The 13,292-nt window shown below is 35.2% G+C and overlaps 1 long non-coding RNA gene across 1 annotated transcript in view; it reads right to left on the bottom strand.

Moving 5' to 3' along the window:
* Nucleotides 1-2,556, bottom strand: part of LOC141545676 (uncharacterized) — a 76,884-nt gene extending 74,328 nt beyond the window's left edge. Inside the window, exon 1 of the long non-coding RNA XR_012483109.1 lies at nucleotides 1,780-2,556. This is a non-coding gene — a long non-coding RNA (uncharacterized LOC141545676). The remainder of the gene's footprint in view (nucleotides 1-1,779) is intronic.
* Nucleotides 2,557-13,292: the final 10,736 nt, after the last annotated feature.

Here is a 13,292-nt window from a genome sequence, read left to right as displayed (position 1 = left end):
TGTCTATGACTGAGGATTCTATGGAGAAGAAAGGGGGAGAAGCTGAGATGAGTCTTTGTGATCAGAGCTGTGTTACATGTAATGTATAAACATACATTTTAGAATTCCGTGAAGTTTCTGTGAAAAATGGCAAGAGCAGTGTGTTTCAGAAAGATTGTTTCTATGGTTGCTGAAGAAAGGACTAATTTGTTTCCTGGGAGACTGAATTGAATTTTTTTTTTTTTTTTCATTTGTACAGGTAGTTTCCTCACTAGGAAGTTTCTTAAACCAATGGAATCACAGGTCCAATCTTTTGAACTCTATCTCTTGAAGAGATTTCTTTAAGAAACTTTCATCAGTATCTGGAATAAATTAATTTCTGTGGGATGATGTGAACCATTATTGTACTAAGGACTGAAGGGTTACTCTGGGAAATTTTATATAGCCAAAAATACAATAAGTAGTTATTATAATTGTTTTTGTTAATAAATTATATATAACTCTGGATATTGTTGGGAAGGAAGGCTTCTCCAGATCATATGATCATTTATCTAATATTTAATGGCTTGGAATGTTGGTTGAGATAATGTAAAAGGCTACATTTTTATTAATGACAAAGCAAATATCAGATCCTATCCCTGGATCACTCTAAACTTTATGATAAGATTCAAAAAGTCAGTAGAGGGCTGAACTATGACTGACCACACCTTCACCCACTAATCTCCCTACAAGTGGGGGTTTGGTTGCTGACAAATTCCCTCAGTTTATTTTCTTGACTTTCTGTAGAGTCGTAAACTTGTATTTTAAAGCTTAGCATTCCCATTTTTTTGTTTTGAGTCAATCAGGGAAGATGGAGAGTAGAAACCATTCATCGAATGGGGTGTGCAAAGTGAAGAGGTGGAGGAGTGGGAGCTACATTAGCAGGGCTGCCACCTTGGGGAGAAGGAAGAAATCACAGTGGGAGAAGAAAGTGGCATTTCTCCCATAGTGAGCTAGGGCTGGAGCCGCTGTTGGAAAAAGGCTGTTCTCCAGAGACAGAGACAGAGAAGGGGAGGGAGAAAAAAAGGAAGGGAGGGAGGGAGACATACAGAGAGAGACAGAAAGGGGGAAAGAGAAAGAAAAAGAGGGAGAGAGGAGAGAGTGAAAGAGGGATGAAGGGAGAGAGAAGAAGGGAGAAAGGGAAAGGGAAGGAGGGAGAAAAAGATAGAAAGAAACACAGAGACAGACAGAGACACAGAGAGACACAGAGACAGAGAGAAAGACACAGAGACAGAGACAGAGAGACCAAGAGACAGAGAATGAGAGAGGGAGACAGAAAGAAATACAAAGACAGAAAGAGAGACAGAGAAAGAGAGAGAGAGGGATGAGGGGAGAGAGAAACAGAGAGGAGAGAGAGAGAGAGAGAGAGAGAGAGAGAGAGAGAGAGAGAGAGAGAGAGAGAGAGAGAGAGAGAGAGAGAGAGAGAGAGAGAGAGAGAGAGAGAGATACTGACTAGATTGAGGATCAAAGAGAAAAGGATCAGATACCATAACAGACTTCCTAGCCAAGAACTGGGAATAGAGCTGGTGACCTCATTCTTTGACCCTACTACCCTTTCACTCTCTCATGAGAGAAATGTAAATCTGTTTTTCCAAACATTGTTCATTAAGAATTTGCTTTTTAGTGAAGGTTTTCATCACTTCATAAGGGGGAATGTTGGTTGAGATAATTAATGTAATTTTTCTTTTTATATCTAGGACCAAGCATAAGATTCTTGGTTTGATTTTTTTTTAAAGCCTTCACAGCTAGGCTCCTTCCTACCTTCCCAGTCTTCTCCCACAGCCCCCCTACAGTGAGGTCCAGTGACGCTGGCCTTCCTTAGGCTGTTCCTCTCACAAAGACTCTCCTCATCAGCATTCTGTTCCTTTTCATTTAGTGTCCACTGCCTGGGAATTCTATGGAATATTCTGCCTGCTGACTTCCTACCTTCCATAAAAGGCTTTTCCTTTATCCTTCCTTCTGCCTACTGTCTTCCATCTCAGAAACCTCCTATTTAGCCTTTATATAGAATGTACACAATGAGGAAGAGACTTAGTGGCTAGAACACAGGATCTGCAATCCCATCTTACTCTTTGTACTAATATGTGACTTTGAGCGAGTACTTAAACTTGCCTCAGTTTCCTCAACTGTAAAATTACCTTTAGGTGCTAATAGAACCTGCCTTGCAGAGTTATTGTGAGGGGTCACATGAGATAATATTTTTAAAGTGCTTAACTCAGAGCCTGACACATAGTATCATATAAGTCATCATTATTATGAGGAGAGGGTAGCATGTCTCATCATGAGTCCTCTGGGATTGTGGCTGGTCATTAGATGAGGATCAGTCTTTCAAATTTGTCTCGACAATATTGTTGTCATTGTATAAATTGAACTAGCCCTGCCTTCCTGGTGTAAATCCAACCTGGGCATTGTGTATGATCTTTATAACAAATATTTAAAAATTTTTTTGCATCAATATTCATTAAGGATATCAGTCTATAGTTTTCTTACTCTGTTTTGACTCTTCTTGATTTAATTGTTGAGACCTTGTTTTTTTTATAGAAGGAATTTAATCCCTTTTTATTTTTTCAAACACTTTATATAACATTGAAATCAATCTTTAAATATTTGATAGAATTTCTTTCTCCATCTGGTCTTGGGGTTTTTCTTTCAGGAGTTTACTTGAGATTTGTTCAATTTCTTTTTCAGAGATTGGGTTATTAAAATCAATTAATCAGTTCAGTCAATAAACATCTATTATTACCAATATAAGGTGACTGGTGATACATTAGATACAGCATTGGGTCTTGAGTCAGGAAAATCTGACTTCAAATTCAGCCTCAGACATTATTAATTAGTTTTGTGATTCTGAGCAAACCGCTCCTGTATCTTTTTCCAGAAAACCTCACGGATAGCATTGATGTGGTATCTTCCATGGGATCATGAAGTGTCAGAATTCAATCACATGTAGCAGAAATCCTGTAGTTCTTGCTCTGTTAATCTGAGCATTTAATTTTTTAATCTTCATCCATTTAATTTAGACTGTCAGTCTGACTGACATATGATTGGGTGAAATATTTCTAGCAATTTATATGTTCTTAGTTTCATTTTTATTTCTGCTACTGGTCATTTTTAAAAATCAAATTAACTCAAGATTTATCTATTTAAAAATTAATCAGCTCCTACTTTTATTTCTGATTGAATTTTTGTTTTTGTTCTTTTGCTTTCAATTTTGCTCATCTCTTTGATTTTCAGAATTTCTGTTTTGGTTTTTCATTGGGGTTTTAAAACTTTTTTAGTTCCATATTCAATTCATGGAGCTGTTTTTCCTTTGTTATTGAGGAAAATTTTTAGAGAGAAACATTTCCTACTAAGGACTGTTTTGGATGCATATCCACAATTTTGTTCTATTGTCTTGTTATTATCTATAGTAGAAACTACAGATTTATTTCCATGATTTGATCACCATTTTTTAAAGATTAAATTATCTAATCTCTAATTGATTTTTAGTCACTTTTTAGCAGCCCTTTATTCAGTATCATTTTTCTTCCATTGTGACCCATTAAAAAACCATTTTTGTATTTGTAATTTGTGATGTTTTTGAATTTTGTAATATTTTTGTGTCTTAATAGAACAGTTCTCAAAGAATGGGGTCCTATGACCATAAAGGTTCCTAACATACTTTTAGGGATTCTGAAAAGTCAAAAATACTGTTTTCACAATAATACTAACTTGTTTTTTTGTTTGTTTGTTTTGCCATTTTTGATTATTCTCCCAAGAGTGGCTAACAGATTTCCAGAGGCTACAAAATCCAGTGACTTGAAGATTTAATTGTAAACATGAAGACTGAGTTAATACCGCTTCTGTAAAATCGTACTTGTAGCTTAATAGATGAAGTTGACTGATATGGCTGGACTTTCTGTTTTGCTTGTATTTCTGTAGTAACAACATCAACTCAGCAGTGCTTAGTCATAAGCACAAGTGGTGTTGTAATATTCAGTGTTGTATTTTTTTTATTAATATAATTTATTCTGGAAAAACTACATTGTCATTTGCTCTGAGGGTGCAAAAACAGTGGTGCCTTAGTAGGAGTCAAGGAGATCACAACAAACTTATTGTATTTTTCACTTGCATTCACAACAACAACAACAACAACAACAACAAAAAGAAAGAAAATGGAAAAGGAAAAAAAGGCCTTAACTAACATTAACTATAAAATTAAAAATAATCATTCTTAACATTAAAAAAAACACTTAGAAGATGCTCCAAGTCATTATTAATCAGAGAAATGCAAATTGAAACAACTCTGAGATACCTCTACACACCTGTCAGATTGGCTAGAATGACAGGGAAAGATAATGCAGAAGGCTGGAGGGGATGTGGGAAAACTGGAACATTGATACATTGTTGGTGGAATTGTGAATACATTCAGCCATTCTGGAGAGCAATTTGGGACTATGCTCAAAAAGTTATCAAACTGTGCGTACTCTTTGATCCAGCAGTGTTACTACTGGGCTTATATCCCAAAGAGATCTTAAAGAAGGGAAAGGGACCTATAAGTGCAAGAATGTTTGTGGCATCCCTCTTTGTGGTGGCCAGAAAATGGAAATTGAGTGGATGCCCATCAATTGGAGAATGGCTGAATAAATTGTGGTACATGAATATCATGGAATAGTATTGTTCTGTAAGAAATGACCAGCAGGATAATTTCAGAAAAGCCTAGAGAGGCTTACATGAACTGATGCTGAGTGAAATGAGCAGGACCAGGAGATCATTGTATATTTCAACAACAAAACTATATGATGATCAATTCTGATGGGCGTGGCCCTCTTCAACAATGAGATGAGCCAAATCAGTTCCAATAGAGCAGTAATGAACTGAACCAGCTACACCCAGCGAAAGAACTCTGGGAAATGATTATGAACCACTACATAGAATTCCCAATACTCCTACTATTTTTGTCTGCCTGCATTTTTTATTTCCTTCACAGGCTAACTGTACACTATTTCAAAGTCCAATTCTTTTTGTACAGCAAAACAACTGTTTGGACATGTATACATATATTGTATTTAATTTATATTTTAACATATTTAACATGTATTGGTCAACCTGCCATGGGGGGGGAGGGAAGGAGGGGAAAAATTAGAACAAAAGGTTTGGCTATTGTCAATGTTGTAAAATTACCCATGCATATATCTGGTAAATAAAAACAATTAAAATTAAAAAAAAAACACTTAAAATGTTCTTAATCAAGTCATTAAAATTAGTAATTTTATTAAATCTTGACCCTTAATCCATGGGTGATGAAATGGGAAACATATATATATATATATATATATATATGTATAAAACACTTGTTGGTCCTTCATTCTCAAAGAGGCCCATGACATCAGAAAAGAGATGCTATGACTTGGAAATTAATTGAATTTAAGTGAGGGGATGTACAAAGTCACCAGCTCTCTTCTGGAGCCATGAGGGTCTGGTGACAAGATATAAATGAGGATGATGGAAGATAACCCCAGATGCAGAGGGACATGTTGGTCTTTTTAAACTAAGATCTTTTCTCAGGTCTCAGTTTGAGACAATGACCATTCTTACACTGCCTAGAAAGATTCTAGGATTGTCTTGAGAAAAATGCAATAGTAGCATGATATTTGTGGAAATATGTATAGAAGAATTGTACATGTTTAACATATATTGGATCACTTGCTGACTAAGGGAGGGAAAAAATTAGAAAAGGGTGAACATTGAAAATTATCCATGTATATATATTGAAAATAAAAGCTTTAATTAAAAAAAGAAGAAACAAAATGATATAAAATGACTATATTAATGATAATGAATGAAAGCACTTAAAGCAGAAAAATACCAGAATTTGTACAATTCATTCCAGAAAATAATTTGTAATTGTGCCTAAAAATGAATAAAAATAACCAAGTACTTTAAAAAGAAAAAAAGAAAAATGCACTGGTGGAACGTAAAGCTCAACTAGTCACTATTTTCATGGAATGCCATCTTTATTTGGAAGAACAATGCTTATTGTCTATAGACCTCTGTATTTTCCTATTGTTGACAAGGGCTGGAAAAATGACTCAAGATGATTTTTTTTTCTTGGATTTCCCAATCAGAATTTAGTCTGGTGCATTTTCTAGGTTCATGTAGAAGAGTTGTGAAAGAGTACCCTTCTGTGCTTTCTTCTGCTACTATTAGCTCCTTTAATCTGTAAATTAACGTGTGTAGTTTTATAATTTCTATTATATTAGTATAGATCAGGGATTCTTAAACTTTCTCCAGTCATAAATCACAATTTCACAACTCCCACATTCAGTTATTCGACCCCTATAGGGGATCATCATCCATAATTTAAGAAGCTTAGAATAGACAAGTGACCCATTTATTCTTCTCCAGTTAATTTTCTTTCATTTGTAATAGGGTTGTGCAAACCTTATTGCTTGCTAAAGTGGATCTTGTGGAAGACATTATGGAGCTGCTTCCAGGTGAATCCTGAAGACTATTTTGTCCCAGTTTTCTGTTGGGCTGTCACATGGCTGGAGATGGAACTTTCAGAGGCTTCTTGAGTTAGCTCTGGCTGTAATTTGCTGCATTCCAAGGGAAAGAGAGGATTTTTTATTTCCATTAAATGAGTCCATATGTGCTTCCCATGCTTCCTCCTAAGACTATTTGACCCCAAGAAAGGGGATTTAGGTCCCTGACCTTTTATTTCATTTTTTGGTGTTCTATATACAGGATGTGTAGTCTTTGATCTGGGCCAGGAAAGTGGGCCATGGAGATTGGGGAATCCTAGAATCTGGGTCAAATGTTATGGCTAGCTCACACATTGACACAATAAGCAAAGATCTAAAAGTCCAACCCAAAAGAATCTGGGTCAGTCTTGAATAATGTGGTAATGCTGGCTTTGGAGCGGATATTGTTGGGATCAATACAATGTAGAAACTGAGCTAAGGATTATGGCCCCAGGTGCTGAGGCAAATGTCTGTAGGTGTGTTCTTGCTATATCTGTAAAGTAAATAGACTTTCTTAAAGTCAGTCAAAGTTAAAAACGATTAAATGTAACTGGGGTGCCAGTCACTGCCCACCCCTAAAATGGGAGGAACATGGTGGAGACTCCAGTCAAAGACTAGAAAAGAGACACCCTCAGCCCTGTAGGATTCTTGAGAAACCCTCAAGAGAAGAAATAATAAATTAAAAACTACCATTATACCTTATTTCTATAAAAAGTAATTTGTAGACATAGTCACACAATTCTCAAGGCTATCTTGATATTTTATAACATCTTTAGTAATTTTTAATGAAATTTCTTTTTAATTTTTCTGCTGTTTTGACTGCAATGTACAATGTATGATTTCTGTGTTTTATTTCATATCCTGCTATTTTATTAAAGATATTGTTTCTACTCATTTTAGTTGCATCTCTAGAGTTCAAGCAAACCATTGTATCATTTGCTAAAAGCAATAATGCTGTTTCTTCCTTGCCTATGCTTACTTCCTCAATTTGTATTTCTCATTTTATTGCTATAGCTTGCATTTGTAGTATTAAGTCAAATAATAATAGTGGCAATGTACATCTTTGCTTTATAAAAACTGATTTTATTGGAAAGGCCTCTAGTACTTCTCTAGTATAGATGCTCTTGGTTTTGGGTTACTATTTATCATAATAAGGAAAGGTAATTTTATTCCTAATATTTTCTAGTGTTGTTTAAAACAAAACAAAACAAAGCAGGGGCAGCTGGATGGCAGTGGATAGTGCTGGCCCTGAAGTCAGGAGGACCTGAGTTCAAATCTGATCTTAGACACTTAACACTTCCAAGCTGTGTGACCCTGGGCAAGTCACAACCCCAACTGCCTCAGCAAAAAAACCAAAAAACAAAAAACAAACCCATGAACAAGTGTTATATTTTGTTGACAAACTACTGATATAACCCTAGATCTTCATTTTTTTTTTGTTATTAGTATGATGTGTTATGCTTATGGTTTTTGAATCCCCACCTCTAATTTAAAAAAATTTGACTGAAAGAATGTTATTTACAGAAATAAAAGTGACCAATTTTTAAAATGCTATTTTGATAATGGCAATGTGAAGTTATGATAATTAATGATGGTAAAGATGATAAATGATGAAGATTGATGGATGTTGATCTCTGATAATCATTATCCATCAACATCTATTATTTGTTGTTAATACTCCTAGAAGCCCTCAATTGGGACTAGAGATTGTTTCACACAGTCCTCTAATATTCCAATGCATTTAATTAAAATTTCTTACTCTAAGTCTGTCCTTTCCATCTCAATCTTCATATATCAAACACTAAACATTTCTTAATACTTACATCTTCTTTGTTCCCACTTAATTTTGTATTTACTAACTGCCAATATATGAATTTTAAATTTAAAAACATCTCAATTTCCCTAACTACTTTTTTATGGATGTTTTTATTTTTTCAGTTATATATTCTAATCACCCAACTTAGTCACGTTTGTTGAAGTTGCATGATACATCAATCCTTCTGCCCCTCATCTATCTATCTATCTACTTATGTATTAGTCTATCTATGCATCAGTTTATCTTTCTATCTCTCTCTCTCATCTAGCTCTCCATCTGTCTGTCTCTCTCGCCTATGTATCCATCCCTTATCTATCTATCTATCTATCTGTCTGTCCACCTATGTATTAGTCTTTCTGTGTATCAGTCTATCTGTCTATCTTTCTACTTATCTCTCAAATGTCTATCAATCTGTCTGTATATCTATCTACTTATTCGTCTATCTTTCTGTCAATGTATGTTTTTATCTATCTATCTATCTATCTATTTATCTATCTATCATCTATATCTCTCTGTTACCTATTCATCTCTCTACTATCTACCAGGATAGCTAGGTGGTGCAGTGGAAGGCCTGAAAATGGGAAACCTCATCTTCCTGAGTTCAAATCCAGTCTCAGACACTTTCTGGCCTGGCCGTGGGACTCTGTCCAAGTCACTTAAACCTGTTTGCCTCAGTTTTCTCATCTGTAGAATAAGCTGGAGAAGGACATAGCAAACTAGTCCAGCATCTTTGCCAAGAAAACTTCAAATGGAGTCATGAAAAGTTGTTTATGACTGAAAACAATTGAACAACCACCACCACAAAAGTCATCTATCTGCTTCTCTAACAATTATCTATTTATCTGTCTATTATCTATTAAACTATCTATCTGCCTGTTAATCATCTATCCGTCTTTCTTTTTGCATGAAATGTTTTTCCTGTGATATGCCTACCACAGAGTGAGAAATTAGCAATTGTTTGTTTAATTGAACTGAATAGCAAGCAAACCAAAACCAAAACCATTAGTTCATAAAATAAATTCTTGTTTATTATATTTATTAACATACAAGAAGCCCAAACTGCCAAATAAAGCTATCCAGGCTGAAAAGCAAGTTTCTGGAAAGTGCCTTTATTATCCAAATGAATCTTCCTCCTACCACTTTAACCTTCTACTTCTAAGATTGCCTGATCTCCAACCTTTTTTTTTCGGCTTTCCTTGAGTCCTGTCATCATATACCTGGATTCCTGCTTACTTCCACTTTTTATGGCCCCCTTGATTTATTTTCATTTATGAAACAGAAATATAAGATAAAGGGAACAGATTAGAATGGCAGAAGTATACAAGGTTACAGAGAGCTGGCCCATTGCTCTAGGCTAATGGGACTCATATGCCAAGACCTTCATTCTATTGATGAATAATTGATGGACAAGCCCAGGGGTACTTCTCACTACTTATAAGCTTCTCCTATAATAGTGGAGGGAGTTTCCATACCTAGGAATTCCTTATAACAGTGAAATCACAGGTCTGGTCTCATCACTTTGTGGTTATGTGTCATTGGTTACCACAGTGATCTTTTGGCTAATGTTTAACAATCAGCTCTCTGAGGAAAAATATTTTCTCCATCACTTAAATATAGCCAGAAAGCAAAAAAATAAAAATAAAAAACAAAATCCTGGTTTTGTTCATTTGTCTATTTCCAAGGTGTAAATGCTCACATTGAAAATTTAACAATTGACTCTAGCCACACATCCCTATTACCTAAGATAAAGTTGCTCTCAGCTTTCCATTACGCCAATATCAAGTGATCATTTCTCAGGGTGCAAGCTGAGTTTTTGCTTGGAAGGAGGAAAGGGAAGGGAGAGGTAGGGAAGGAGGATTTAGGTAAATAATTGCTCCTCTCCGGCTGCTGTCTCTTGATCTGTAAAATGAGAGTCATATTAGATCCTCTCTAAAGGCCCTTTCAGGTTTAAATCCTATGATCTTGTTATTTTGGAGCAGGCTGGGCCAGGCCTTTCTGGACAGTCTGATAGCCTTGAGTTTGAGGAGTGTGGAGAGAGTCGGAGAGTACAAGAATAATGTGACCGAGGTGAAAGGAGGGGAGGGACCTCCCTAAAGAAACATCTCCGGTGTACCATCACTTTTCCTAAAAGTGGCCAGTGCGCTATTAGAACTGTGACAACTGTATTTTCTCAAATCTGAAAGTTGTTCTATATGAGCAAAACTACAAAACACTTTCCACCCAAATAAAATCAGATCTAAATAAATTTAAACAAACAAAAGTGCTCTTGGATAGGTCAAGCGAATATAATAAAGATGACAATACTCCCTAAATTAAGTTATTTATTTAGTGATTTACCAATCAGACTCCCAACAAACTATTTTAATGACCTAGAAAAAATGGCAACAAAATTCATCTGGAAGAACAAAAGGTCAAGAATTTCAAAGAAGTTAATGAGAAAATCAAGTGAAGGTGGCCTAGCTGTACCAGATCTAAAACTACATTATAAACCAACAGTCATCACAACCATTTGATACTGGCTAAGAAATAGAGAAGTTAATCAGTGGAATAGGTTAGGTTCATAGGACAAAACAGCCAACGACTACACAATCTAGTGTTTGACAAAGCCAAAGATCCCAGCTTTTGGGATAAGAATTCATTATTTGACAAAACCTGCTGGGAAAATTGGAAATTAGTATGGTAGAAATTAGGCATTGACCAACACCTACCACCATATACCAAGACAAGGTCAATTCGGTTCATGATTTAGACATAAAGAATGAGAGCATAATTGGAAGAACATAAGATAGTTTATCATTCAGACCTGTGGAGGAGAAAGGAATTTGTGACCAAAGAAGAACTAGGATCATTATTGATTAAAAAATAGATAATTTTGATTATATTAATCTAAAAAGTTTTTGTACAAACAAAACCAATGCAGACAAGATTAGAAGGGAAGCAATAAACTGGGAAAACATTTTTACATTCAAAGGTTCTGACAAAAACCTCATTTTAAAAATATATAGAGAATTGACTCTAATTTATAATAGTTCAAGCCATTCTCCAGTTGATGAATGGTCAAAGGATATGAACAGACAATTTTCAGATGATGAGATTGAAACTATTTCTAGCCATATAAAAAGGTACTCCAAATCACTATTGATTAGAAAAATGCAAATTAAGACAACTCTGACATATCACTACACACCTGCTATAGTGGCTAAGATGGCAAGAAACGATAATGTTAGAGGGATGTGGGAAAACTGGGACACTAATGCATTGTTGGTGGAGCTGTGAAAGAATCCAAACATTCTGGAGGGCAATTTGGAACTATGCTCAAAAAGTTATCAAACTGTGCATACACTTTGACCCAGCAGTGCTACTACTGGGCTTATATCCCAAGGAAATACTAAAGAGGGGAAAGGGACCTGTGTGTGTCAAAATATTTGTGGCAGCCCTTTTTGTAGTGGCTAGAAACTGGAAAATGAACGGATGTCCATCAATTGGAGAATGGCTGAATAAGTTATGGTATATGAATGTTATGGAATATTATTGTTCTGTAAGAAATGACCAGCAGGAGAGACTTACATGAACTGATGCTGAATGAAATGAGCAGAACCAGAAGATCATTATACATGGCAACAAGACTATATGAGGATCAATTCTGATGGACGTGGCTCTCTTCAACAATGAGATGATTCAAACCAGTTCCACTTGCTCAGTGAGAGCCATCTATACCCAGAGAGAGAATCATGGGAACAGAGTGTGGAACACAACATAGCATTCTCACTCTTTCTGTTGATGAGTGCTTGCATTTTGTTTTCTTTCCCAGTTTTTTTCCTTCTTGATCTGATTTTTCTTGTGTAGCAAAACAACTGTATAAATACGTATACATATATTGGATTTAACATGTATTTTAACATATTTAACATGTCTTGGATTACCTGCCAGCTGGGGGGGTGGAGGGGGGAAGAGGGGAAAATTTGGAACAAAAGGTTTTGCAAGGATCAATGTTGGAAAAATTACCCATGCATGTTTTCTAAATAAAAAGCTTTAATAATAAAAAGAGAAAAAAATGGAAAGTTGTTAAAATTTTCTTATCAATCAATTGGCATTTATTTCATAAAATAGTTTCCATTTACATGTAAATATATTTTTAGCAAAAATTTTATTTTCTTGACCTCTTAATAATATTTTATTTTTCCAATTATATGTAAAAATACTTTTTAGCATTCATTTTTGTAAGATTTTGAATTCCGATTTTTTTCTCCCTCCCTCTCTTGAGAAGGCAAGCAGTATAATATAAATTATGAAATATGAAAATAAATATGAATATGAAATCATTCAAAACATACTTCCATTTTAGCCATGTTGCAAAATAAATGCAGGGAAAAAAAACTCCAAGAAAAATAAAGTAAAAAAAAGTCTGCTTCAGTCTGTGTTCAGTTTATTAGTCCTGATTAAAGAAGATGAAATGGAAATTTTTAGATGAAAAAAATTAGAGCTAACTATTGTCATTTGAAAAAAATGCTCATGAACTGATGTGAAGTGAAATTAGCAGACCCAAGAGATCATTGTACACGGCAACATCAATATTATACAATGATCAGTTTCAAAAACGTGACTCTTTCCAACAATGAGATGATTGACGCCAGTTCCAATGTTCTTGTGATGAAGAGAGCCATCTACACCCAGAGAGAGGATGGGAATTGAGTGTGGCTCACAACATAGCAAAAAACTTTTGTTTTCTTACTCATATTCTTTCCTTTTTAATCTGATTTTTCTTGTGCAGCAAGAGAATTGTAAAAATGTTTACATGTATTAGATTTAACTATATTTTAACATGTATACATGTATTTACATGTATTGGATTGCTTGCCATCTAGGGGAGAGGGTGGGAGGGAAGGAGGGAAAATCTGAAACACATGGTTGTGCAAGGGTCAATGTTGAAAAATTATCTGTGCATATGTTTTGAA

Source organism: Sminthopsis crassicaudata, chromosome 6, assembly GCF_048593235.1.
Source record: "Sminthopsis crassicaudata isolate SCR6 chromosome 6, ASM4859323v1, whole genome shotgun sequence".
Taxonomy (NCBI): domain Eukaryota; kingdom Metazoa; phylum Chordata; class Mammalia; order Dasyuromorphia; family Dasyuridae; genus Sminthopsis; species Sminthopsis crassicaudata.
This window is presented reverse-complemented; position numbering and strand designations above follow the sequence as displayed.